The following is a 27760-nucleotide window of genomic DNA, read 5'->3' on the forward strand; positions in this document are numbered from 1 at the left end:
TTTAGTCATGCTGGCCACATGACCTGGAAAGCTGTCTGTGCACAAACGCCATCTCCCTTGGCCTAAAGCAAGATGAGCACTGCACCCCATAGTTGCCTCAACCATCCAGGGGTCCTTTACCTTTACCCTTACCTTTAAAGTAGTATTGTGTCACTTTAAGCAGTCATGGCTTCCCCAAAGAATCCTGGGAAGTGTGGTTTGTTAAGAGTGCTGAGAATTGTTAGGAGACCCTATTTACCGGTACCTCACAGCTACAATTCTCAGAGTGGTTTAACAGTTAATCCCTCTTCCCGGGGAACTCTAGGAATTGTAGTTCTGTGAGAGGAATAGGGCTCTCCTAACATATCTCAGCACCTTAACAATCTACACTTCTGAGAATTCTTTGGGGGAAGCCATGGCTGTTTAAAGGGACGCAGGTGGCGCTGTGAGTTAAAGCCTCAGCGCCTAGGACTTGCCGATCGAAAGGTCAGCGGTTCGAATCCCTGCGGCGGGGTGCGCTCCCGCTGCTCGGTCCCAGCGCCTGCCAACCTAGCAGTTCGAAAGCACCTCCGGGTGCAAGTAGATAAATAGGGACCGCTTTCTAGCGGGAAGGTAAACGGCGTTTCGGTGTGCGGCTCTGGCTCGCCAGATGCAGCTTTGTCACGCTGGCCACGTGACCCGGAAGTGTCTCCGGACAGCGCTGGCCCCTGGCCTCTTGAGTGAGATGGGCGCACAACCCCAGAGTCTGTCAAGACTGGCCCGTACGGGCAGGGGTACCTTTACCTTTACCTTTACCTATGGCTGTTTAAAGTGGCATTATAGTGCTTTAAACGTATAGTGCAGACAGGGTCTATATGAAAGAGGTTCTTTAAGACTACTTACGAGTCTTGCCTTTGCCAGACTGAAATCTGAAAAGCTCTCCTTGAAGAAAACCTAATTAAAGGAGGCAGAGCTTGTTATTATAATTGTTAAACACTATCTATAAAGTACATATGAGTTATAAACTTGTCTGTCTACCAGCAGTTCATTATTCATGTCCCAATAGGTACAAATGTCTTGACAGTTATTAGCATTTAAGTCTAACAATGCAATCCTATGCATGTCTACTCAGAAGTCAGTCCCACAGAGTTCTATCAGTTTTACCTAAAGGTGTATAGGACTGCAACGTAAGTTAATTTTGCCTGAATCAAAATACAGCATGAAGAAATAACTTTTTTTTTTAACGTGGACCCTAAACGTATTGGGAAACAATGGCAAGAGGGAGAAATTGGTGGGGCGATTTTCTCCCCTCACACAGTTACACTATATTAAGTTCATGTGATGAGAAGATAAAAATCTATTAACTTGCTGCTGACCTTATCGACACAAGAATCTCCGCAGACATTACAGTAGCCATATCTCTTCTGACTTTACATCCATAACCTCACGCACCAGAGTCCCAAACCAAATGTAAACTCTTCATGATGAGTGAAACAGTGACACCAATTCAGATTCTAGCTCGGCTGGCTGGCAGTAGATGGAAGGTCCTAGGGGGACTGAGGCTGGCCTGTACTTTCAATTTGACTTTAGGGGCGGTTTTTTTATGCCATATGCTACTACAGGCGCTGAATCAAAACAGTTTCTGTAGAACCATATGCTACCAGGTACGTAAGCTGAAAAGCGAAAGGCATAAACGTCGCCCGTATCACTATGATGTATTGCAAACATAATTATATCTGAGTAATGTGCAGCCACATTTCAGCTAATCAACACTTATTCCTTTCCCCTAGTCCCACCCTCCACTCTCCCTTTTCAAATTTAAACTCATGTGAAGCAGACCAATTTTCATGCCATTTCCTAAATTACAGGGACATTCTGCATTTGCATGGATTCTCTTTAAATAAATTCTGAAAAGCATCCTTGGAAATTCAGCCATATAGTAGGTATAAATCAAAAGCTATGTTTGTTTGTTTTTTTAAAAAAGGACATCATTGTATACTAATAGTGATCATTCTCAATTGTTCGTGTGCTGGCCTTTATAGAATCATAGAATTGTAGAGTTAGAAGGGGCCACAAGGGTCACCCCCAATCCAATTTGAAACCATACCAGACCCTGATTAGCTTTGCAGATGTGCTTAGCAGTTTTATTGCTGCACCACTAGGAGGTACCACAGAGTGATCAGAAGGTGGATCTCTGTGGTATGCAGAACTGTACTTAAGTTTTTTCAAAATCCTCAAGAAGGAACCACCTTCTGAAAGACTTCTGGGAAATGATATACAATGAATTGAAAAAGATGTTGAAATATACGTTCATTAAAAAACCAGAAGCCTTTCTATTAGGAATGGTAGGAAATGAAATCAATAAGAGAGACTGTAAACTGTTTCAATATGCAGTGACTGCCGCAAGGTTACTTCTGGCCCAAAGATGGAAACAGGAAGAAATTCCAACAGTGGAAGAATGGAGAAGGAAATTGACCGAATATGCAGAACTGGACAAATTGACTGGGAAGATTCGATACCAGAAAGACCAAAAGTTTATTGAGGACTGGGGAAAATTTACAGAATATCTGAAAAATATATGTGATACACAGACAACGCTTGTTGGTTTTGAAGAGACTCTGTGAAATAGTAAGAAATACTGCAAAAAAAGAGAGTAAGAGGAAAAGGAGTGGGGAAAGGCAATATAATGTTTAGAAATGCGTTAATAAATAGAAATTTTTCGAAAGATTGACAGAGAAATTGAGGGAAGTCAAAAATTGAAGCATGAGTGTAAAATAATTTGTTGACTGTATAAAACTTGTTTGGAAAATGAATAAAAATTGTTTTTTTAAAAAAAAAGAAGGAACCACCTTCCACCACCATCCCCAAATCCTACTATGGACTGAGGACGTTCTACGAGCAAAGAATATGGACTGACAGTTGCAGGGAGGGCAGAAAAGAATGGAGAGAGAGTGGCGTGTCTGGAATCCTGAAAAGAAACACTCCACACTCCAACATTTTGTTGCAGGTCAAGTTCTGTCGTATGGCCAGGGCTGAAGCCAGGTTTGAGGAGTCCTGGGCAGGACGTCCTCCAACACCACCTTGCTGGGCCCTCTCCAAAGTAAGCTTGCTATAAGGCAAAAGGATGGGCACTGGGGATAGGCATTGGCAGGGAGTATTTAGGAATGGTATTTGCATCTCAGTCCAGTGCTATGAAGGTAAGCATAAGGCCAAGCAGCTGAAACTGCCACCATCTTCATTTCCACAGAATGCCTCTTGGTTCCGTTACAGTGTATGTTGGAGGTGGGTCCAAAGAATTGAAGGACATGCAGATGGCGGCTGCAGATTGGGGCTTCTCTTTACAACTCTAGGCTGTAAATACATTATTCACAATTGCTGAGACTGAGGAGCTAGCACTGAAGCCAGAGCTTTATAGGGCCTGGTGTGTTTGCATTGGCCTGTGGCAGATCAGTTGACTGGTTGCTCAGGCAGGCTGATACTACAGCTAGATGGCACCTTTGATCCCCAGAGCTCCTTCTGCAAGGCTCAGTAATAGAATCATGGTGGTTCAACAGGTGAGCTGGAGCTAGGTGAGCAAAGCCTAAAACTGTACTGTTGCCCAGGCAAGGCCTCAAGCCTGCCCTGGAAACATTTACTGGTGTGCCAGGACAAGGAGCACCAATAGACTTTCTGGGGGTGTAGAGTGAATAGGATAGTATTGCTCAGGCTTCATCAGGCAGGTTAACTCTTGCCCATTTTTTAATTTACAAGATATGGGGAAAGTAGGTTCCAGTAACAGTGTAACAATGGTTGGGTGGGAGGGGGAAATCCATTTCTGTTTGATCAGCATCTGGGCCCTAGTTAGGAAGTAACTAAAACAAAGTAATTTATATGAAACCAAGTCACAATGCAAGCACCTTTAGCGTTACCCAAAAAATACCTATAAGGAAAAGCAAACAACCAAGCTCTCAGTTGTCCCTTCAGACAAAGTCATCTGGAGGTATCACATCAAAAGCAGAGTTGTTTACACATTTCAGAAACCTGCCTGTGTGTTTCTTACCACTGGCTTTTGCAGTATGAAAATATTATTTCAGAGGCAAGGATGTAAAACCTGACTCAAAACAGGATTTCAACCATATCCTGAGAGTGAGGCATCTCTTAGATAGCCTTCCCATGTATGTGGCACTGTGAAGACCTGCTGATTTTAGCTTGCAGCATTTGTTAAGGGGGTCACAATATCAGGAAGCAGGAGATGGCTCATCAAAGAGGGCTTGCTTGCCTCTACCACTCATCAACTGGACAGTAGCTTGTTTTTTAAAAAAGTGCAGCGGAAATGCATCTCCAGTGACCCATTGTTAAGAACTTCCTTTTGTCTTCGAGTTTGCTGGAAGACGTGTTGGGGCCCCCTTTTAGACTCTCTTTTTTCCAATAGGTAATTTTCCCTAATTAGGGCTCTGATTACAAGAAAGAATGTGTTTCAAGCATCACAAGAAAGGCATCTTATCTCTTTCCTTTCACCTCTTCAGAGGCATGTTCCAGTTTCCCAGATATATACTGAATCTTCAGATCACAGGAAGAAACAGTCTGGTGTTGTCAGATTTGAATGTGGATATGCACCCAGATTAGAAGCTAGTACTGTATGGTTCAGAAGAAAAATAGTGTCAATTATAGTTAGGGAAAACCTGGGTTCAAACAGCAGTTCTGCCATGCAGTCACTTGGTGTGCCTGTTTGAAAAATTCCTCAGTTACAGATCCTTTCTGTAAAATTGGGAAAGCAGCAACCTAATTCACAGGTGTGCTGTGACAAGGTACATACACTTTCCTCTTCTAACTCTTTCAAGGAGGAACTCGTCAACAGAGAAGAGCAATTTTTGCCTACCTGTGCCAACAGAGATCTCCTTCATTGCTAACAACAGTAGACTTAGAGGTCAACAACTGGAGGAAGTGGCTCAAAAACTTGTCTTCCCTAGAGCCCTAGGTTTATCCTGTAGAAAAATTAAAGAACCAGCACCTCTAAAAACTTCTGCAGTTATGAAAATAAGACATAAGGAGCAAACCTATACTGTATACAAGAAGCTGCCCTAAGCAAACTGGTATAAATTATGCCAGTGGAAACTCAAGCTGGATCCAAACCCTGTCCAGCAGAAGGGCTGCTGTTGTTCTGCCTAAACCTGGCAGAGGTTGCCAGGTCATGTGATCAAGGTGAATGGCATTAGGAGCCAGCCTAATACCTTTCTCTGGTACCACCCCCGAAGTATCCCTTTGGAGGACTTAAACTGGCCTCAGTTCAGCCAACTTCAGCTAAGCCAGGATGAGCAAGTTACACCGGAATATCTTTGGCTGAGCTGGGGTTAGGGACTTGACTCTGGCAGAGCCATAAATCCACTGTATCCTACCTAAGCTGCTTATCCCGGCATATTTTGCCACAGGAATGCCCCCAGAGTTTCCTCCAAATGATGATGATGATGATGATGATGATGATGATGATATTTATAACCCGCCCATCTGGCTGGGTTTCCCCGGCCACTCTGGGCAGCTCCCAACAGAACACTAAAAACAGAATAAAACTTCAAACATTAAAAACTTCCCTAAACAGGGCTGCCTTCAGATGTCTTCTAAAGTTCAGATATTTGTTTATTTCCTTGGAATCTGATGGGAGGGTGTTCCACAGGGTGGGCGCCACTACCAAGAAGGCCCTCTGCCTGGTTCCCTGTAACCTCACTTCTCACAGTGACGGAACCGCCAGAAGGCCCTCAGAACTGGACCTCAGTGTCCGGGCTGATCGATGTTGGTGGAGACACTCCTTCAGGTATACTGGGCCAATGTCATTTAGGGCTTTAAAGGTCAGCACCAACACTTTTAATTGTGCTCGGAAACGTACTCATTATTATAACCATTAGTTCAGAGTTCACAGATCTGCTGACTCTGGCTGTGTACACATCTCTGTTTACTCTGCATCCAGTACACTCCCACTACTGGTTTAGGAAGCAGTGTGCACAAAACATTAGCCACAATCTATCCCTTATTTAGGGGACGCAGGTGGCGCTGTGGGTTAAAGCCTCAGCACCTAGGACTTGCCGATCGAAAGGTCGGCGGTTCGAATCCCTGCGGCGGGGTGCGCTCCCGCTGCTCGGTCCCAGCGCCTGCCAACCTAGCAGTTCGAAAGCACCTCCGGGTGCAAGTAGATAAATAGGGACCGCTTACCAGCGGGAAGGTAAACGGCGTTTCCGTGTGCGGCTCTGGCTCGCCAGATGCAGCTTTGTCACGCTGGCCACGTGACCCGGAAGTGTCTCCGGACAGCGCTGGCCCCTGGCCTCTTAAGTGAGATGGGCGCACAACCCCAGAGTCTGTCAAGACTGGCCCGTACGGGCAGGGGTACCTTTACCTTTTACCTTTATCCCTTATTTAGCCTGCTGTTTCTTATGAAATACAGGTGACTCCCCACTTACACAAGGGTTACATTCTGGGCCCCCTCAGGCATGGATGTAATTACGCAAAGTGGAGAGCACCCTCTAAATGCCCTCTCTTCTGCTCTTTCTTCAATCCATACCAAAAATACTGTATCCAAAAATATCCAAACTAGAATTGAAGCTCTGAGGCCAAGAGGAAGATGGGGGACATGCAGGAGAGCAGTGGCTGCAGCTGCACTACCCTGCACATCAGCTGTTAGGTGGGAAGGCTGAGCAGCATAAACAAAGCCCCACTGCATCTCTGGTCTCTTTGGAGCTTCCTCCACCCTCATTGACGTTGTCTTCAGGCTCCAGAGAGGGTCTCCTTGCAAGCCACAAGGACTCTCCAGCCATTTCCAGGTCTGAATTGAATTATTTAACTATTTCCCAGGACCGCACATATACATGGTCACACACAAGTTGATCACGCATAAGTGGAAGGATATCAGTATTGCATTTTGATGCATTTGATGATGGCCCATCAACAGCACCTTGAAAGGAAACCTGAAGTGGTTATAGTCAGTCAGCATTTCATTTATATTTAAATTATAGTGATTAATTCTAAATTTTCATCTTATACATATAAATTAGGGCATGCAGAATTTATGCAAGTTTGTGTTCTTTTTGGTGATGCATTCTGTTTAAATTTTTATTTCTATTTGCCAAGGCATAAATGGCTACCCTACCACTGTGACGGCACCCATTCATACAAATTGTGGCTGTACCTAGTCCTGATTGGGTCACAAGCCCAGTACTGGCCCTGTGTACAGTCAGAGGCAAATTTAACAGAGATGCCAGATGTATGAACTGTAAATCTATTAGGAGAATGTTGTCAGTTTCATTATTGTGTTATTCCCAGTACATATTAAATGATGGTGATAATCAGCAGTGGCCAATGTGGTAGGCTGGAGTGGTACTGGAGCACAGATGCACCAGCAGATTGAATCCAGCAGTCATACCAGTACATTCATGCAGCCATGGCCATAACCTTAACAATGCCTTGCTACATCCTTGCCCCACCCCAGCCCTACCCATGTAACCTGCAGAGACAGTGGTAACAGGAAGGCAGCTCCATCCCATCACACTAGCTGCTTCTAGTGATATTTATCTGAATAAGATGTGCAAAAGCCATGAGCACTGATATATTTAAATTCTGCACTGATCTCCTTTCTGTGAAGTTTGTAATAAAAGAAAAGCTTGCCTATTTTTTTTAACATTTAGTTAACACAAAGCTTCTTAATTGTATTGTTTTTATTATTACAATAGTTTCTGAGTAGCTAATCAATTTGATATTAGATGAACGCCCACGGGTTTACAGATATGTACAAATATTTTCTAAGAATTTAACTTGCTCAGATTTAGCACAAAAATATCATTATTTAACTCATTTTCACTTGTCTTTATTTTGATTTTATTTATTTTCAAAATTCAGAAAGGTTTGTTGCTGAGACAGATAAGATCAAACCTGAATTTTACTTTCCCCATATAATGTTAATCAAGAGCTAAAAAGATAATTTCCTTCAACCACAAAGCAATTCCACCACGGTGGAACAAACTGTTATCTTAAGTTTCACAGAGCAATTGTTCAATAATTCCTGTTTGTGGCTCCCTTCCAGCTCCTTGAAAATAAAACAGACTGCCAACCCTGGGATAATAATATATTTAAAAAAGAAGAAGTAAAGGTTCAAACACAGAAATCAACAAGCATTTTCTGTCAGTCAGTAGTTCAGCTGTGCTGTATTTGACTATATTCCTCTGTACTGTCTGTTTGGAAACAATTGCCTGGAAAGTTGCAGGCTCAATGACTGTAAATATGTCAAAGCACAATCATTTGGAGAGGTGTTGCCGTTGGCTGGTGCATTAAACGAAAAGAGAGCTTTGAGTTGGAAAAAATAATAAAGATACTTGATGCTTATGCAAGGCTACATGTGTCTAAATGAAACCTAAAAAGCTATAACTTTTTAATGGGAAAGCATGGAAGAGAATATTTGTTTTTCAGGGATAGACCTCCAGAGGGTGCCTTGCATAGAGGTTCCCATTTTATAGGCCCAGCAAAGAATCCACAACATGGAGAAAAGGAGAGAGCTATCCATAGATGTCATTTTTAAGTGTAGGATGACCACATACGCATTGTCAAAAAAAGAAAAAGGGTGCAAAATAGGATTCTGGTTAGCATAATATTTGCATATGCTACTTTATAGGTACAGATGCACATTTAGAATTAAGTACTATAATGTAAATAAAAATGCAATGCATCACACCACCTGTGACCCAGTGGCCTGTTTGGATGCTCAGTCTGCTGCCCAGGTCCTAAATACCAATGAGCATCTCCAAGATAACCTGCTTCTCCTAGTTCTTTATTTTTCATTTGGACTTAAATTGGACTTGGACCCAGCAGCCCTTCAATTGGAAAAACTCTTTCAAAGGGAGAACTGCCCTCTGAAAAGCAAGAAACATACCCACTCTATTTGAGGGTCAGGCTAGACATTATACACAAACACACGTAGTGCTATCCCCAAAGACCCCTTTTCAACAGGAAAACCCAACTCCGGAAGGGTAGTCAGGATCAAAACAGTGTTGAAAACTCCCATTGTTCTAGGCGCATTTTGCGACAGGGAATTTATTTCTAAGCTCTGGGCACAGTATTGCACCAAAGATTTCAGATTAAAACTGCACAGTGGAAGGAAAGGGACCTTTTTCTCCCTCCCCACTTCCAGCTACTCTCTGAAGACTGGAGAAGAGACCCTCTTAAGAATCAGTTACAGATAGGTAGCCGTGTTGGTCTGCCATAGTCAAAACAAAAAAATTTCCTTCCAGTAGCACCTTAAAGACCAACTAACTAACTTAGTTGGTCTTTAAGGTGCTACTGGAAGGAATTTTTCTTGTTCCTCTTAAGAATATTAGGGGGTGGGCAGGGGAAGGACTAGATCATGTGAAAAATGAACATAATAATTTAGCTGCAGTTCATTCATTTTCAGCTTTGTATTCTTGTTATAAAAAGAGCACCTAGACATTCCGTTGTTGTACCCATAACCTAGGTTTTAGGTGCCATTTAGCTCCTAGCTTTCATATCTCTGTTTCTAACACTGGATCGAAGAAGTGGTAGGAAGGAAGGAGGTACCGAACTTTCTATAACCATGTTCCTCCTCAAAATAAGAACATAAGAGCACTGATGGATCAGGCCAATGGCCCATCTAGTCCAGCATCCTGTTCTCACAATAGTCAATAATGCCTGTGGGAAACCTGCTAGCAGGATTTGAGCATTAGAACACTCTCTCCTCCTGTAGCTTCTGGCAACTGGTATTCAGAAGCATTGCTGTTTCCAACCATAGAGGCACAGCATAGCCATCAACCATTGATAACCTTATGCTCCATGAATTTGTCCAATCCTCTTTTAAAACCATCCAAGCTGTCTGTAGGCAATGAAAGGTCTTCCTCATTGCCTACAGACAGCCACCCAGTCTTAAACAACTCCTAACCCACAATAATACTACAACCAGACCTAACACGGACACTGGCACCAGAGCCTGCAATAAACCCAGATGCCAACTTTGCTGCCACATACACCCGGACAACACCATTACTGGCCCCAACAACATCACACATACCATCTCGGGACTATTTAATTGCTCATCGTCTAACATTGTGTATGCCATCAAATGCCAACAGTGTCCTTCAGCTCTCTATATTGGACAAACAGGCCAGACCTTACGCCAAAGAATAAACGGACATAAATCGGACATCAGGAATCACAAGACAGAGAAACCAGTAGGAGAACACTTCAATCTCCCAGACATTCTATACAAGATCTCAAAGTAGCTGTTTTACTACAAAGGAATTTCAGAAATAGACTGGAAAGAGAAGCTGCTGAATTACAACTTATCACCAAACTTAAAACCATTGAGAAACCTGGTCTGAACAAAGACCTTGGATTCTTATCTCATTATACATGACTAAGAAGAAGAAGTGTGCATGCACACGAAAGCTCATACCAAGAACTGACTTAGTTGGTCTTTAAGGTGCTACTGGAAGGATTTTTTTTTTGTTTTGACTATGGCAGACCAACACGGCTATCTATCTGTAACTGGAACTATGGAAGGCACCACATTAAGCCGCATGAAATGGAGAAGAAGTGTGCATGCACACGAAAGCTCATACCAAGAACTGACTTAGTTGGTCTTTAAGGTGCTACTGGAAGGAAATTTTTTTTGTTTTATACATGACTAAGCCATTTTTCGGGACGCAGGTGGCGCTGTGGGTTAAAGCCTCAGCGCCTAGGACTTGCCGATCGAAAGGTCGGCGGTTCGAATCCCTGCGGCGGGGTGCGCTCCCGCTGCTCGGTCCCAGCGCCTGCCAACCTAGCAGTTCGAAAGCACCTCCGGGTGCAAGTAGATAAATAGGGACCGCTTACTAGCGGGAAGGTAAACGGCGTTTCCGTGTGCGGCTCTGGCTCGCCAGAGCAGCGATGTCACGCTGGCCACGTGACCCGGAAGTGTCTCCGGACAGCGCTGGCCCCTGGCCTCTTGAGTGAGATGGGCGCACAACCCCAGAGTCTGGCAAGACTGGCCCGTACGGGCAGGGGTACCTTTACCTTTTAAGCCATTTTTCACCTTTTCACCCCTCGCTTCTTCCTGTAAGACCTATTGCAGTCGTTAAGAGTCGTCAACAGGCTCATCACAGCTATCTGCCAATCACCCATTCCCACTACCCTTCTGAGTAATACCCCTCCCCACCTTCTCACTATATAGAAGGGTCTGGAAACTTCTGTTTCAGTGTATCTGAAGAAGTGTGCATGCACACGAAAGCTCATACCAAGAACTGACTTAGTTGGTCTTTAAGGTGCTACTGGAAGTGGCTATGAGGTTAAATTGAGTGGGGAGAACCATGTATGCCACCTTGAGCTCCCTGGAGGAAGGGCAAGACATAAACGTAGCAAAATAAATGAGCAAATTGCTGCATTTGCCAAAACTCCAGCTACCTCCCCCCATTTTCATTTCCCAGAATGCCTCTGGGGTATTCTTGGTGAAGCCTAGCCAGTACAACACTTTGTAGCACCTGCCAAACATTGTTCACACCCACCATCTGCCACTCACCCTCTGCTGGTGTTTGCCCCCCCACAAGTCCACACTTAATGGAGCTACATTGACCAAATAGTTATTTCAGTTCATGCAAGGGGGTTGTGCCATGTGCTTTTCCCTTGGAATCTCCAGCTCATGTACAGGTTGCCAGATTCATATACCTTTATGTACAGTAAGCTTCTACACACACATTCACACATCCCTCCTGATCCTCCAACCAAAGAAGCAAGGGCATTATTGGAATTCAAGGTGCATTCCAGTCTGGCAAAAACACTCAGGATGCAAAGCAGGACCAGTGAGGTGTGTGGCTTGGGGAGACAGAAAGGCCCAAGGGGCCAGAGGCATTCAGTGGGTGCTGTCCGCCCCGGGTGTTGTGACTGAGGGGGGTGACAAAATGGCAGGTGAGTGGGCAGCACACCTCGCGCCCGGCAACAGCAGCTCTTCTGACCCGGCGGCAGAGAGCAGCCCTCCTCAGCCATGGCGAGGCACACCCAGCCGCAGCAGCTCCGTTGCTGGGTAATGTCTGACCCGGCTGTGGAGAGCAGAAGGAAAGTGAGCAGCAGCTTCCCCGCCCCTCTCCTGCCCTGAACTGTGACACATGGGAAGGCACCCCCGCATCCCTCAGGAGTGTGCCCCACGTCCTGCCCTCCTCATGAGTGCGCCTGCCCTGGGCAGCACAGGCATATGCTCCACCGCTGCAGAGGGCTGCATTCACTCCCTGGGACCAGAGGTTCTCCGCCCTTAAGAGTATGGGGGAGAGCTGCTTTTCTAGAAAATCAGTAGCTCCATTGGGGCTGTGGGACTGGTTTTACAGTTATTTGGATCTTGCTGCCTGCCTGTTGCAGAAACACCAGGAAAGGGTCTGAAAGAATTATCCTTTCTTACTCTGCAACTTTGGGCCTTCCCATTTCAAAAAAGTAAATAAAGACAGTGCATTTCCAGAGAACAATAGCCGGTACTTGTGAAAATGGGAACAGCACCTGTTCAGCAGACATACCAATAAACAATTGGTTTGTTTTTGCTGCGCCTCCAAGCTGATGCAGGCCAGTTTCCTGAAGCCAAAAACTGGGAAACTTATTCTTAGAAGGGCATCATAATTTTTTTTCAAGCAAGTTCAGGGATGCTGAAGACGGTCATCTTCCTTCCTTCTTTTGTGCTTCATTGGTATGCATCTTTAAAAGCTTTCAACAGCTTTATTTCCATCATAGTTCCAAAAAGCCATCACCCATTCTCGTCTGGCAAGGAGGCCCTGTTTTCTCCTTCCTATCACTGAACATCACAAGCTCTTGGCCATTTCAAGTGGGTTTTCAAAAGATTCTCAAGCTATTGAAATAGACTGCACAGAGCTGGAGCCAAAGGAACTTTTTTTTTCTTTGCCAAACGTTCAATCATCACTAATTCATTTTGTTCTTGCTGGAGCAGGTTAATTATGATGTCTGTTTCAAGTTTATTTATCTTTGCTCAATGCTTGTTTATTGATCAAGCCAGGGCCTTTCTAGAGGAGTTATTTTGCTCAAATAAGGTGCTCTCAAGTGATTGAAATGTGTGTGGGGGGGTATTTAAAGAGATGAGCCAGGAGCACAAGAAACAATAAAAGTTTAGTAGAAAAACATGCAGGAGATATTGATGCCACAGAGCCTGTACTGGTTTGTGCAAGAAATATGTCCATTGATATTAATGAAGCAAGTTCATAAATTAACCAGGACAAAGTTGCCACACAGAAAGGCTTGTCTAGGGCATTACATAAATTTACTTCCTTTACTCCCTTGTCTATTATTCAGGATAATTCTTCTCTTGCACATACAGGTCCGCAGTACAAGAATCTTTGCAGAGATATGAGCTGAGCCCACACAACACAACTGAAGATGTAGGCTGGCCAGCTGCACATTTACCAAAAAAGGGAATGCATTACCAAAGGAGGACAAAAAGGACCACAGATGTAGTAAACACTATCAAGAACATGCATACTCTCCAACTCCAGTAAATGGGAACCATTTGTCCACAGGGTCTCCATCTTATCAGGATTCAGATTCATCTTATTTCATCTCATTCAGCCCACCACTGTGTCTTGGCATTAGTCCAGGGCTTGTAGGGCCACACCTAATTAAGATGTAAGAGAGAAACAGAGCTGAGTACCAACAGTAAACTGATGATACCGTGCTCCATCTCCTTAATGCCCGTTCTCAATTACTTATATAGTTGTTAAACAGCACTGGACCCCACGGCATAACTGTCAGGGAGCCAAAAAAACAATCCCCCCGTGCTACTATCCAAGACTGGCCCCATAGTTAGGCAGAAACAGACCCACAGTGCCTCCAGCTCTCAGCTCATGGAGATGGTTCAGGAGGATACCATGGTTCATGGCATCAAAAGCCACTGCAAGATCAAGCAAGACTTACCAGGGTTGCACTCCCCCTATTCTGCACCCTCCCATTCAGTCCTGCACTTTCAAGTGCTGTTCTCAACCTTACATCAGGAAATTTACGTATAGCCTCAATCAAATGGTCAGCAATTTCAGCACCAATCACCTTGGGTGGGGGGAGCACTGGGATAAACATGCAACAGAATGAAGTGGGAATGGACTGGGAGAATCCTGAGATGGTAGAAAGAACTGTGTAATCTTTTCTTTTTTTCTTTTTAAACTATTTTATATTCTCTTATACTGCTTATTAGTATTGGGCTGTATATTTTTAATGATACTGGGTTTTCTTTTTAAAGAAAGAAATGTACATACACCACTTAAGATTTTTAAAATATCAAGCAGTTTATACATGCTTCAAAATAAATAATGAAAATAAATAGAAAGACATTAATTAATGCGTGCAGATTTCATGCAAATCAGTGCCCTCTTTTGACCTTGTTTTTGGTGACTGTGGAGGGATGTGTAAGCAGCTACCCTATATGCAACCTACCATCCACTGTTGCATATAGATCTGCCTGAAACAGAGTCTGTAGCAATATACCTACACAGATATGGTCCTGGCCAGTAACTGGTGCAACTGACAGATGCAACTACCAACCGGGAACTGCTTTCCCTTTCAGGAACGTTTGCTGTATTCTGAAGCAGCCCAGTTCTGCAGATGGTGACTGAATGCTGCTCTTCCAGCTGCAACCACAACTCTATCCAGCACCTGTTCTAACCACTAGAGAGCTCTTCCTACCCTTATTATCAGCCAGCCTCATTGATTGAATGCTATCAATTGACAGGTTTAAAGCGGAAGGAATTGTATAAATTAAAGAGAGTCGGCAGCAAATATACCGAGAAGCTAAAATTTATATACATTCTAGATATGAGAGCCCATAGTTATTACCCACTTAAGACTGTGTCACTGATGAATGATAAGTCCAACCTATCCCTGAAGGCACTTTTCATTATCGCTAGCATAGGAATATGGAGAGAGCATGGATCAGGCAAGGCTGCTGATTTCCATAGTTCTCCATCGGGTTTGCATTTCAGTTTATAACATAAAAAATTACTCTTTGGACATTTTTCACTCAGTCCTGAATCTTCTCTCTCTCTAGTGCTTGCACTCTCTTTCACACACACACCCCAAATGCTCCTGGGAGGAGTGGGAGGCACAAGTCAGAAAAATCAATGAGCTGCATAGAAGGACTGCAGCACCTGCTTTGCTCCCATAATGTTCCAGGTTCAATCCCTGGTATCTCCCATTAAAATCAGCCTTCCTCTATCTGCAGCCTTGCAGAGATGTTGAACTATCATTCCCATCATCCCTGACCATTAGCCATACTGGCTGGGACTGGTGGGAATTGTAGTTCAAAATTTCTAGAAGGCACCAGGGTTGGGGAAGCCTAGATTAGACAACACTGGGCTAGAGGGACAATAAATCTGACCTAGAATAAGGCAGCTTTCTACTTATAAGGCACCCAGATATCATCATCATCATCATCATTTATTACGGTCAAAGACCAGCTCGAAAAGCTTTCACAAGAATAAAATATACATGTAAAGTAGTGTACAACAACAGCTTAAAGATTAAAATCTAAGATAAGCCCATATACACATAAAGACCTAAAAATTTGGGCTACCATACAAATTAGCCCTAACACCCTGCAGGCCGACTTCAACTGTTTTCCTAGCGAAATAATTTGTTTTGGGGGGTGGTCTGTGCCTGCCAATCTGCACACAGAATCTGGCGACTATCCAGGTCATCTTATGGTCTTTGCCTAAGAGGAGAAAATTGAGTTTAGAATTATCCGGAAGGTCAACAAGCCTCATCAGCTGGGGGTCAATGGTATCTCTGCGTACCTCCTCATAAAAAGAACATCTAAAAAATAAATGTTTGGCGTCTCCTACTTCCCCTAATGGGCAGGTGCAAAGTCTCTGAGCATACGGGACTTTTCCAAATGCTCCTTCCAAAACCAGCGAGGGCAAGGCCGAGTTTCTGGCGAGAGTAAAGGCCCTTCTTATGTTTCTTGATACGAGAAAAGAGAGGTATGCTGCTGGGGCACCCAGATATAAAGAGCTCCTGCATCTTTAATGACTATGTAGAATGACTGCAGAAGAGGGAGTTTCACCCTTCCTCCAAAGAGCTCAAGCTGGCATGGATGGTCTCCACTTTAGCCTTGCAATATCCCCGTGAGGTAGGTTAGGTACCCCAACAACATCTGGAAGACAGCAGGTTCTCCATCACTGCATTAAGAGCATAGCTTGGCCCAGGGGCTGCTAACTACCAATGCCTACCATTCACATTCTCTCCCAAGCCATTTCCATTCCTCTTATGAACCCCATTTCTCTATATAGCAGATGCTTCTAGGTCCAATGACTCTTATTGACTGAAACCACTTAATGATTGCCAGTACACAACAATGTGAACTTTAGCCTTGACTGATCCATCTGATCCCATTTTCACTGATGACCTTTAATGGACAACACATCTAAGTCATGTTGGTCACCTCACTCTAGAGCTGACAGGCGCCCAGGTCACAATGATAAAGATGTTGGGACGCTAATCGACTATGTTAATCTGCCCATTGTTTTAATACCTTCTCTCAATCAGTTTTGATAACTGGGCAAAAAGCCAGCCTTCCCTGTCTCGTTTGGGTCTGAAAACTTCTTTCCTTGGCAATAAATCACAATGGAAGGTTCTGAATAGCTCCCAGTTAACATAATTGGTGCCTCAGACAGCTCAATATACTTCTCTTTGATGTAGGGACAAGGAGAGGAATTTAGGAATTCAATTCCAGACACAAGAGGGCCAAGCACTCTCTGTATTCCCCATCTTGGAGGGCCCATCTCTAAAGGGAGCTTAATTAGGGAAAGTAAAAAGACAACTTGAGATTCACCAAGGTAACACTCTGACAAGTACATGGCTTTTCCTGAATAAAGCTCAAGTCCTGGACATGCCATCTTCGTTTCTTTCTAAAAGCAGTTTATAACCTGTTCCCCCCACCTCAAAAAAAAGGCAAAATGTAACTCAGCTTTTGAAATGGAAACAGAACCATCTTGAAGGAGGAAAAATATTGATTTAAATAATGAACTGTGCAGCATAATATCACATCCATATCATACATTTAAATTAATCTTATGCCATTTTAACAGTCATGGTTTCCCCCCAAGAATACTGGGGACTGCAGTTTTTTAAAGGTACTAAGAATTGTAGCTCTATGACAAACTACAGTTCCCAGAATTCTTTGGGGGAAGCCATGACTGTTACAGTGGTATAAGTACTTTAAACATACAGTGTAACTGTAACCATGAGTTTAGGTCAGGTCATCATTATTTCAATATGCCAATCATGATGATAGGTGGTTTATGTGCAAAGGCAGGTTCTGCATAATTCAAGAGCCATTTCCTGACAAATCCAATATGCTTAAGAGGCCTTCTTCTCTTCTATACCACCATCATGACCTATTTGATCAATCACCTCTGGAACCCCATTTGAGGTTCCTCGATGCCCAAACTCAGACTTCTTCTGGAAACAATGTAAGACTTTTATGCTCATACAGCACAAGTATTTAATGGTGAGAGCAGATAAAATGCCGGATTAATAGTTCTGGAGAACTAGAAAGTTTGCGCATTATTTTGTGGCACTTTGGTTGCTCTAATAATGGATTTACCCTAACTCAGAATTTGAGGATCCTTTTTTAAGGGGCCAACACAGCTCCCTTTACTTTCTGTGTGTCTTCACACAGTGTATGAGTACTGTAATGTGTTCCATACATAAAGTGTTTCCTTTCGCATGTACACTAAGCCATGTACCTGCCATACACCACAGGTTTAGGGGAAAGTGCGCTCTTCATTCATTAACTTGGGATCCAAAAAGCTTAAGCATTCCAGCAGAGAAGTTTTTAACTCTCCCCTCCCTTGATCTTTGGTATGCAGACACACACCCCAATGTTGTATCACAAACTGCTTTTGAAAGTCTCCCCAGTTTCCAACCCATTTTACCACATGGTAAGTAGGGTTGCTGTTTGGCAAATACAAGCCTAAAGCCCCACTGGGCATGTAGAATGACTTGCAGGTTCTTTTAAACCTGTCCGTTTGTTACCACAATCATGTAAGATTTATATTGTGCTTAACTAGTCAATCAAGCAAAGAACTGGCAGTTAATTGGCTAAATAGGATCCTATTTAAAATCTATACTTTACTATGTGATTGATTATTTGATTTGAGCAATCAATCTGTCAAGCCCCCATTTCAGTACTACTTGTCAAATCAGTAACTTGTCCACAGGAATGTAAGAAGAGACTGGTCAGAAGGTCTGTGGGTTTCGGTTAGGGGACAGGATTATAGCTCAGTAGCAAAGCATCTGCTCTGCATGCAGAATGTCCAAATTTCAGTTCCCAGCATCTCCTGCTAGGGCTGTGAGAGACTGCTGTTCAAAACTGTGGAGAGTTGCTGCCAGTTAGTGTAGACAGTCCTAAGGCAGTATCCTGAGCTTCCATGCATACCAAGTCCAGCACCCTGATTCCTATAATAGCCATCCGAATGCTTTTGTGAAGTCCAGAAGCAGACTGTGGATCTCTTTTGATCTATAGTCAGAGGCATTCAAAGGCATTCTGCCTCTGATCCCAGATGTTCTGATCCCATATAGCCATCTTGACCAATAGCCAAGGTGGTCTGATCCTTCCTGAGCTTGTCTAATCCCCATTTAAACAAGTAGCCATCACCACAAGTTATGGCAGAAAAATTCTATAAACTAAGCATTCTGTGACAAAAAACTTTCTTTTGTCACTCCTGAACGAATCTCATTGGGCAAACTCCCAAGGGAATTAGAGATGATCCAGTCCCACTTAAAATAATGGGACATGCCTAGGATATCAGCAATATGGTTCAGTCCCAGTGGGATTAGGCAGCATGTCTGACTTTCTCCAGAAAGGGCTAAAACTCAGTGGCAGAACATTTGCTTTGCATGCTGGTGATTCCAGATTCAATCCCTGGAATATCAAGGTAGGGCTGACAAGGACTCCCTGTCTTTGAGACCCACTGCCAGTCAGTGTGAACAATACTGAGCTACATGGACCTAGTGATCTGACTCAGTATAAAGCAGCTTCCTGTACTTACGACTCTGTCCAATAACTTTAGCCATTGCATAGAAGAAGCTTATCTAGGTCCAGTTGTTGTTTGTGGTGAAATGCATTCTTAAAATTGCTGATGCTAGCGAGTGCTTATGCCACCTTTTAAAAGGTCTGATCAATTAACCCTTTTACGTTTATCTTGCCAAGAGTTACGACAGTCAGGGAGGGGAGGGAACAGAAAAAACCACAACCTTTTAAACCATGCTAATGTATTTTTGTAAAGCAATTCACTGGCAGCTTAAAAAGCCCATCGAGTCTATGGATATAAAACACAAGCCAGTTTGTACAAGGAAGAGCCTGCATTAAGGCTGGTTTCCAAGCTTTGGGTGGGTTGCCATATTCAGTTTCCATCACTTGTCAATAGCACTGCAATCCTCTAAATATCTGCTCAGAATTAAGGCCTATTGGAGATCAATAGGGTTTACTCCTAGGTCAGTGTAGGCAAGTAGGACTGAACTCAATGAGACTTGCTTCTGAGAAGGCCAGTATAGTGTTGCATTGTGAATGTGTTAATTTTGTCCAATACCCAATGAAAAAATATGATTTGAGTCCAAAAAGGGACCCACATATTTAATATATAGTATCTTCTTTTCTGCATGATGTATTGGGTTCCCTTACCTTTCCCGCCCTGACTTGGCCACAGTGATCCATGCGACGGTCATCTCCAGGCTTGACTACTGTAATTCGCTCTACGCGGGGCTGCCCTTGAAGCTGTCCCAGAAACTCCAGCGGGTACAGAATGCTGCAGCGAGGCTCCTCACGGGGTCTCTGCCATGGGAGCATATTCACCCAGTGCTTTTCAAGCTGCACTGGCTCCCGGTGGAGTACAGGGTCAGATTTAAGGTGCTGCTTTTGACCTTTAAAGCCCTTCACGGCCTAGGACCCTCGTACCTCCGGGACCGCCTCTCCTGGTATGCCCCACGGAGAGCCTCAAGGTCCATAAATAACAACACCCTAGTGGTCCCGGGCCCTAAGGAAGTTAGATTGGCTTCGACCAGAGCCAGGGCCTTTTCAACTCTGGCTCCGGCCTGGTGGAACGCTCTGCCTCATGAGACCAGGGCCCTGCAGGATCTGATTTCTTTCCGCAGGGCCTGTAAGACAGAGTTGTTCCACCTGGCCTTTGGCTTGGAGCCAGTTTGATTCCCTCCCTCCCCCCCCTCTCTCTCTCTCTTTTTTCCCCTTCTTTTCCTTCTCCTCCTGCGATGAGGCTACATTTTAATATTTTAATGTTCCGTTATTTTAATTGTTGTGTTTTATTTTTGTTTTTAAGTTTGTAATCATTCATCTTGTTTTTATTATTGCTTGTAAGCCGCTCTGAGCCCGGCCTTGGCTGGGGAGGGCGGGGTATAAATAAAAAATTATTATTATTATTATTATTATTATTATTATTATTATTATTATTATTATTATTATTTTACGCTACTTTTATCATCTGAAAAATGTTCAAGAACACTTTTAATATTTAAATTTACAAATTAAATTTAAACATGCCCATAAAGCTTGCACAGCATAGTAGCTACAGAACTCTACATCATAAGGAGCACAGGACTGTCCCATACTATCTAGTTCAATGTTCCTACATAATGGTCTCATTATGATGTGTTTTTTTCTCTCTGCTTCTCCATATAACTGTGTCCTGTAACTGGTGATGGGAAAACTTCCTTTGTGTTTATGTTGGTACTTGGTCCCTGAGTTAAATTGAACTAGATAAGGGAGGATTCTGATATTTTCAGAACAGACCTCAAAAGGGCTCTGAATCCCAGTGAAGAGCTCACCAGGTGTTTTCTGAAGACAAGAGAACTCCTGGGGTCCTGAAGACGTGAAGAGGGTGGAAGCTCTTGCAACCAGCTTGACCTCCATAGAGAAAAGGCAAGATGAAAACGTAGTCAGGGAACAAAAGAATATTATTGTACGGGGAGGGGGAGCCATTTTAGTAAATGATTTTATTTTTTGCAGTTTTTGAACCAAAACAAAAAGTTTAGCTGCCGTACCAAATAAGAATTCAAAATTTGAATTTATGTGTGTATTTTAGTCTCACTCACACTCTGTTCCAGCATGTAGATGGGGCACAGTAATTGAGGGTCCAAACTGGTAAGGTAACAAGGGCCTCCACAAATCTAAATCAGAATCTGCCTTCAGCTGCTGAACTGGGCAAGGATTTATCTTCTTATGTTATATTAAAAGAGAGGAAACTAATGGCCTCCTTCTAATGATTGGTAATGTAAGCCACTCTTGAACAAGTGTCATTAGCAAACGGGGAGAGACCTCGTAAATTAATTTGTGTTTATAAGAGAAAGCATTAAACAAACACACAATTTGCAATTGAAATTTCAAATGACAAGCCACTGGCAGGACAGAGGTCAAATGGCATGTTTTTAACATACATGCACTGCGTGTTTAGCAGGTTGACATCACAAGTTGAACTCTTCCCTGCAGAGAAATATGTTGAGTTCCTTGCTGCAGGCAAATATGTCAGAGGGAGGATGGGGAAAAGCAGAGATCACATCAGGACATCATAGCCAAAATAATATCCCTGTTTATACAGTACTCTGCTACTGGTGGCTAATGCTCAAAATATTTCACATTAAAAAGTGCAACAGAGAATGTGATAAAGAGAAAATGAAGTATACCCCGTTATTCAGAAGAGGAAAAGCACAGTATGAATTCTCTAAAACTTTCTGGGCTAGAACATTTGACAGAGGGAATGTTTTGTGTTTTGCTTTTTTTTTTAAAGCCAACGACTGGGGGATCTGTACTGGGGGATCTGTTGACCTACAGTACATTTTCCATCATCCCTGGCCATTGGCCATGTTGGCTAGAACTGACAACGTATGAAGGAAAACAACTTCCGTATTCCTGTTTGAAGCAGAGATTCACTTTTTGAACATTAGCTTGTTAAATTCAAAAGCTTCTTCCGATGCCTTTGGGGTAGAATGTTTTCACAGAATTTTTGAAATATTAACATCAAAACCTATCTAGCATATTTAGAGATCATAGATTTGTATATAGTACCCAATGCCTCTCTCACAAAATTAAACAATAATTTGCATAATAATAATAACAGGTTCAGAGTTCAAAAATACAGTATACAATCTGACAAAATTATAAAACTCGGTCCTCCAGACAGAAACGTATCATGTCAGCCAAATAGGCAGGACAACAAGAACAAAAACAGCAAATGCCTTTAGGAAAACTTAGCAGGTAAGCTCCAATATTAGGTACCAGTTCAGTACACGCAAATCACCTGAACTCTACGATTCTACTAAGCCAGTGGTTCCCAAACATTTCTTCCTAGCGACCACTTGGAAACTGCTGAGAATCTTGACAGAACACTTAATGCTTTTCTTGCCTGATGTAGCAATTAATGTGCTGTGCAATACGCTGTATGGTTTTAATTGTATTTTTACCATTTATTTTATGTGTTTTATTGTATTCCATAGAATTCAAATTGAAATACAATAAAATACAATATAAGAAATTAAAGAAGCAATTAAAAGGCAATTAAAAATATATATGAATTATTGAATGCAATTGATGTGCTGCTACCATTTTCAACCACAAATCAGCAGACATGCCATAGACCACCTGAATGAAGCTTGCAGGCCACTGATACTCCATGGACCAGTTTAGGAACCCCAGTGCTAAGCTTTAAAAGTTCAGTGACAGTCTTACTTTTGGGGACACCCCAAATGCTGGGTTATAATTAAAGTCTCCACCACTGACTGACATTGTAAGCGAATGCACCAACCATCACCACTGACCTGTGTCAATCTATACGACATCCCCCCCCCCAAGAGAAATGAATAATGCTATCAACCTTTGGCAGTGAAGTGGAAAGAATCAGAGAGCATCCTTAGGGTCAGGAAGAGAAAATGAGAGTAAGAGATCTGTCACTCAGTCCTGTGACAGAGATGTAGGAGGAGAAGTGGTGAACAGTGAGTTGACAAAGGCATTGGTGGGAGCAACAAAATCTGTGTTCCGCCTAAGTCTCAAGAGGCAGTAATTCAAAGGCAGAATCTCAAAATCATATTCAAACAAGCAAACAAACCAGCTTATTTCCATATGCTGTTTTTCCTTCCAACTTTTCCAACTCAAGAAGGAGATCAACCTAGATTCTGGCATACGTGCATATCAAACACAGGTCCTGTCCTTGACATCTCCACTTAAGGATCTCAGATAGTTTTTTGCTAGGCATTTGGTCACTTTTTTAAATGCTATAACCAAATTTAGTTCCTGAGATCAAGGAGCAAATTTTTGTCTATGTTTGGATGCAACTGGACACCATTTTGAATCAAGGTGGTGGACAAAACCCTTTAAAACTGCAATAATTTTAACCACTTGTTTCAAAGCTGTATACTGATTTTTTATTTCGTAGAATTCCTGAGCAACGCCAGACAATAGGCTGCTGGTTAATTATAAAATTAAGATTTCTGTTGTTTGCTACATATCATACAACAGCCATGATCTGTCTTCACCAGTTTAGTAATAAATTGGCACAGGGACTATGAGCTTGATGTATAACAAAAATGGATTACAATGAATAATGCAGTCATCAGCTTTTCTTTACCTCAAGAAGTATTTCTTATCTTTGGATTTGAGTTCAAACTAGATGTCTTTTTAGGCAGTTGGTTCAAAACTATGCTTTGGCTGGTCACTTCTCTTTGCTGACAAAAAGCAGCCATGGGTACTGCCCATCCTGGTACAAGGGAGAAAGATTATTTCTTCCTGCACGCTGGTCTCCCAATTTTGAATTAAAAATAAATAAAAATGAGGCAGCTGCCTTCAACTTCCCTTCCCATGTTATATTAGCATAATGTTGTACAATGTGTAATTGGTTTCCATGTTTTGAAAACTGCTTAGAAGCCATCTGGGCACTAAGTGCCATATAAATTCAGAAATAGTAATAATAATATGACTACCGGTAATTTTGGTTTCTGAGAGATAGAAAACTGGTAGTCCTGAAGCAGTTTCCCTTAGCCTTAGTGGTCCTAAATTAATTTAACTGAAGGAGAAATTATTTAAAGTTTTTAAGCAAAACAAATATTGTTTATTAGGTCCACTCCTAAGGAAAAGAACCATGCTTTTCAAATCGTAACATATTGAGATAGGAAACCCAGCAGAGGGATGTAGAAAAAGAAGGTTGTGTCAAGGACTGGCTCCTCAAAATCCTGGGCCCAGACTCTGGTGTTACAGCCAGGACTACTATTCAGCATCTAACACCAACCCTGCAAAGACGCCCTTAAGATTCAAAAGAAAAAAAGCTAGAAACGGGTTTCTCTGCTCCCTGAGCCTCAGGTTTACCACTTACACAATAGTAAGCAACCAAGAGGTTAGGAACTGGATTCAGTACCAAGGCTTTATCCAAATAAACAGACCCCAATTCTGCAGACTTATTAAGAAATAAATAAATAAAAAGAGGGGAAATTAAGAGCATAAAACAGAACCCAAAATACTCACTAAAAAGTACAGACAGATATTCCAATTATCAACATAGCTGGGAATTATAAATCAAATTAAAATTAGCCAAGCCACCTCATCCTGTACATACCATGGAGCTTTGAATCGATCATCTACAATCCGTAGTGCAAAAGCTGAGGTGTCCCAGGTGTCGTGAAGAGACAGGGTGTGTGAAAGAAAAACAAGAGGCACAAAAAATGGGCCAGCTTTGGAGTAAAAAAGCATAGCCACTGCGATGAATCCCCTGAACCAGCCAGAAGGCATCTAGAAGCTTCTTAGTACCTTGAAGGGCCTACTTTTTCCACACAGCTGAAAGGGCTTCCCACTCTGCAGGCCTCACTCCCTCCTCCTCCTCCGGCCTTGAGGCAAAGTCAGCCTAGATTGCCTCAGCCCAATGAGTTCATTTTAATTGGTGAGAAGCAGCTTCTCTCCCAGAAGCCCAGCTTTTATCCAGAGTAGCCTGAGAGAAGGAGCCGTCTTCTTGTCAGCACGTGTATATCGAAGGCCTTTCTGCCAATCCCCTCCACCATCCGGGACCTTCCCTGTGTGGCACCCTAACCTTTGCAGCGTACCAGTGTGGTTTAAACGTGTCAGGCCAGGACTGGGGAAACCCAGGTTCGAATTCACATATGGCTCTATGAAGGACACTCCAGAACTTTGTGCCACTCATTTTCTCTCAGCCTAACCTACCCGCACAAGGTGGTTGTGAAGGTGAAAGCAGGAGGGATGGGCATGCATGCCTCCTTGAGCTCATTGGAAGAAAGGGAGGAGAATCCAGAACTGAAATACCACGATCCAAAGGGAGACTTGCGTAGCCCCAGCTTCGTTAGGCTTCCTATGCCAGGGCTCTCTGCTTTCACTGAAGGCAGCAAGATCCATAGGAAGATCCCAAAGGAGAGATTATTCACAAATTACTCTTTCCCTCTGCAGTCCCCAGCTCTACCTGCCCCAGTGTTCTGGAGGGTCAGGAGCATCTTGGGTGGGAGGATATAGATATCTGAATTTATTTCAAATTATTTTCTATTTGATACTGTCTTTGTAAATTACTTTTATTGCATTGTGAAATTACTTTGAAATGCTTCATCGGAAGCGATTCATAAATGAAATAAACAATAGTAATACAAGGAAGGAGAAGGGGGAAATAAAATAATATAAAATAAAAATCACCTCCCCTACTTCTTCCAGTGAATGGGTCCCATGGGTAGAGTTCTGCCCCCAAGCTGTCTAAATCTAACCCTATATTTTAGCTTTACACTTATTTGGCTTTTATACGAGTTCTCTCCATTGCTCACCATTAGTAGCCTTTTTATTGTATGCATTTATGCATTTATAACTGATGTTCTCCTTGTATACTAGTTCTGTATACCACTTTCAGAGGCTGCCAGGACCAACTGAAGACATTTTGCAAAAGCAAAAGTAGCAAATGAAAACACACACCTTAAGCCAAGGCCCTACAGTACTAGAGGGCTTGTCAAGTTATTTTGGCACCCAGGACCAGAAGTCTCACAAGCACCTCTATCTTTCCCTGAAAGTAAAATAGTAATAATAATAACAATAATTAAAAAGCAAACAAATAAAAGTTTGATCCCTTTTCATAACACCCATACTCAGCTGCCCAAGGCCTGGAACTGGCTCCAGGCCTCCTCGTCCTGTAATCTGAAAGACCTTTAAGACACCCTGTTCATTGGGGGGGAGAGTGTATGTATGGGTGGGTGGGTTTATGTATATATCCATCTTATAATTACAATAAAATAAAAAACAGCTGCCTGAGGTGGCTGCCTCACTCTGCCTAATTGTGGGGCCGGCTCTGGAGGCAGCTTATACAGTTGTACCTCAGTTTATGTAACCCTCTGGTTATGTAAACTTCGGGATGCGCACGCAGCAAACCCATAAGTAATTTACTGGGTTTTGCCGCGTGCGCATGCGCAGAAGTGGTCTTCAGGTTGCGGAAACCTCAGGATCCAACTGGAAATCCAGAATGGATCCTGTCCACAACTGGAGGTATCACTGTACTGTGAGTTTCAAACTGAAAACAAAAACAAAAAACAACCATCGTACACACGCCCCATACCACGTTAAATAAATAAATACACAGACATTTAGCTCTTTGTATGGGACGCAGGTGGCGCTGTGGGTTAAAGCCTCAGCCCCTAGGACTTGCCGATCGAAAGGTCGGCGGTTCGAATCCCTGCGGCGGGGTGCGCTCCCGCTGCTCGGTCCCAGCGCCTGCCAACCTAGCAGTTCGAAAGCACCTCCGGGTGCAAGTAGATAAATAGGGACCGCTTACGCGGGAAGGTAAACGGCGTTTCCGTGTGCGGCTCTGGCTCGCCAGAGCAGCGATGTCACGCTGGCCACGTGACCCGGAAGTGTCTCCGGACAGCGCTGGCCCCTGGCCTCTTGAGTGAGATGGGCGCACAACCCCAGAGTCTGTCAAGACTGGCCCGTACGGGCAGGGGTACCTTTACCTTTTACCTTTTATGCAGTAAATATGCTCCATATGTAGTGTAATGGTCAGAGTGTTGGATAAGGACCTGGGAGACAAGGGTTCAAGTTCCTATTCAGCTATGAAGCTCTCTGGGTGACCTTGGGTTGGTCACAGTGTTAAGTTGTGGGTGAACATATCAGACGACACAGCGATTCTTCAAACAGCTCTTGCTTATTCACAGGCCAGAACAGAACTGAACTGAAGGATTCAGCCAGCCTGCTTATATGGCGCTCCACTAGAACGCAACAGTAACCATTTTCTGTAACTATCCAATCACTGAACGTCACTTTCGATCCCTTATTTGCATATGTGGACCTGAACTATCTACAGTATCCCCCTGCTGGCCCAGGGTGAAAACTTCAGAACATAACACACAGACTCTCAGCCTACCTTCCAGGGGTGTTGTGAGAATAAAATGAGGAGTGGGGATGAGAACAACATATGCCACCTCAAGCTCCTTGGAGGAAAGGCGGGGCATAAATGTAATAAATACATTAAATAACTAATATTTAAGCTGCTAGATGGCACCAATAGGAAGCCCAAGGGTTTAGAATGTGGCAAAAAAAGAGACACCACTTCCACCCCCTCACCAAACCATTATTTAGAAAAGCAAAGGGAGCCCTCCCCCATACACAAAGGAAAGAAAAGCTTACCATCCCTGCTTTAGCTCATAATTTCACCACCACAGTGTTTGATAGGGTTGGCCGTTGTTGCTCAAAAGTGGCCAGGCCCGGAATTAGCAGGGGTTTGGCCGCTGCAGTTTGTGGTTGGCAAATCTCGGCAGGGAAACTTGCATAATGTCAGTTCCCATTATG

General features: G+C 43.2%; 1 protein-coding gene and 1 long non-coding RNA gene across 18 annotated transcripts in view; one reads left to right on the forward strand and one right to left on the reverse strand.

Annotated features, from left to right (window-relative positions):
- The window catches only part of MECOM (MDS1 and EVI1 complex locus), a 470676-nt gene that overhangs the window by 424688 nt on the left and 18228 nt on the right, over positions 1-27760 (reverse strand). Inside the window, exons 1-2 of one of the 17 annotated variants that reach the window (XM_083739218.1) lie at positions 24552-24791; positions 23571-23699 (exon numbers count right to left, since the gene is read on the reverse strand). The exons of the other annotated variants lie outside the window; for them this stretch is intronic. The gene's annotated coding sequence lies outside the window, so the exon portion shown is untranslated. Of the gene's footprint in view, positions 1-23570; positions 23700-24551; positions 24792-27760 lie in introns of those variants that run through there. 17 annotated transcript variants of the gene reach the window in all.
- The window catches only part of LOC310845142, a 55920-nt gene that overhangs the window by 20374 nt on the left and 7786 nt on the right, over positions 1-27760 (forward strand). The window lies entirely within an intron of this gene.

Source organism: Podarcis gaigeae (assembly GCF_964106915.1).
Source record: "Podarcis gaigeae genome assembly, chromosome: 5".
Taxonomy (NCBI): Eukaryota; Metazoa; Chordata; class Lepidosauria; order Squamata; family Lacertidae; genus Podarcis; species Podarcis gaigeae.